The sequence below is a fragment of the Hippocampus comes genome, unplaced genomic scaffold, assembly GCF_001891065.2.
Source record: "Hippocampus comes isolate QL1 unplaced genomic scaffold, H_comes_QL1_v1.1 scaffold11, whole genome shotgun sequence".
Lineage (NCBI taxonomy): Eukaryota > Metazoa > Chordata > Actinopteri > Syngnathiformes > Syngnathidae > Hippocampus > Hippocampus comes.
The window spans coordinates 25,324-26,746 of record NW_017805123.1 but is presented as its reverse complement, the minus strand read 5'-3'; positions in this window follow the sequence as shown (position 1 = coordinate 26,746).

The window sequence follows — 1,423 nt, the reverse complement described above, 5'->3', positions numbered from 1 at the left end:
ATTAGGCACACCTGCACACTGTCTACCACGGAGCTCAATGAAGGTAAGCAAAATGTTCGAAACGGCTCTGAGGATGATGGCGTTCGACGCGTCTCCTGGTAAGTGCAATCCCATTAATAAGACATCGTTACGTTGTAAAGCGGCCTTATTGTCGTGGCGTTAAGGCAGACTTGGATTTTTTTTTTCTTTAGTACTGACAATAGACGCTGCAGGGCAGTTGCGGAACTTGCAGAATGCTGTGTGTGTGCCATCTAGTGGTCGAAAGGACTGCTTGTTTTTTTTTTTTTTTCCCGACGCGTCTCCTGGTAAGTGCAATCCCATTAATAACACATTGTTACGTTGTAAAGCGGCCTTATTGTGGCGAAAGGCAGACTTGGATATTTTTTTTTCTTTAACACGTACGGTCATCCTGTGCAGGTTCGTGCTTTAACATTCCAAAAATTCATCTCTCTGCTCCTCCTGAAATACCTCAAAATCCCACAAGATGGCGCCAAAGCCCTTTACTGATAGGAAAGGAGTACATTGTTGTCAAGGAAATGAGTTGAAGTGGTACATTTTGACGAGTTTTGTTTGTCGGGGAGCAGCTGACCTTAGCCTGGGTTGTTACTGGAAGTTACGGAGAGTCTTTGCTCCATGTGCTTGTACAGGCACACTTTTGTTTTTATTTTTAAGATTAAGCTATTATATTTGGTTTAAAATTAGATTAAACATTTTGGAACTGGTTGGTGGTATACTTATGTTTAATCTAGGAATATGAAAAATTGAAAACAAATTGACAGACGGGGCATCAATTGCTTTTGGTCTTTCGCTATTTGCTGCAGGGCTCAATCCCAAGCCCCTCAATATTTGCATCCACAAATAGGTTAAAGTGTCTTTTCATAACTCCTTACCTGCTTCTGATATTTTATCTTAATCGAAACAATTGGAGGACATGAATTTGATAATCCCATGGTTGAAGTTCCCACATAAAACGACTCCAGCGTGCCTGCGTGCAGCAACGACAACGGCACAGATGAACTCATTGGTGCGATAATTGGATGCAGCGTACCGGTGACGCTTCCACATCGATAATTTAAAAAAAAAATAAAACAGCGCTTTGTCCTCTTCTGTCACATAATGGCTTCGTGCCGTTATATCTTCGCCCGCAAGCCCGTGCAAAAGCTTTCAGTGTCTGAAGATTCGAAAACACATCTTTTGATCATCTCTTCAGAGTTTGGTTAGTTTGTTTTTCTTGCGTGAGTCTTTGAAAAGTGCACTCAGGCGACTGTCTAGTGGGTGTCGCTTATGCGTGGCTTCCAGAAGAAGGGAACTCATTTAGTTGCACAATTTTCCAAGAATTATTGAGTACTGAGTAGTAAACAGTGATTATGTTTTTTCCCGCCATTTGGTGAGCTCATGACCATGAAAAAAACCCATCTTGATC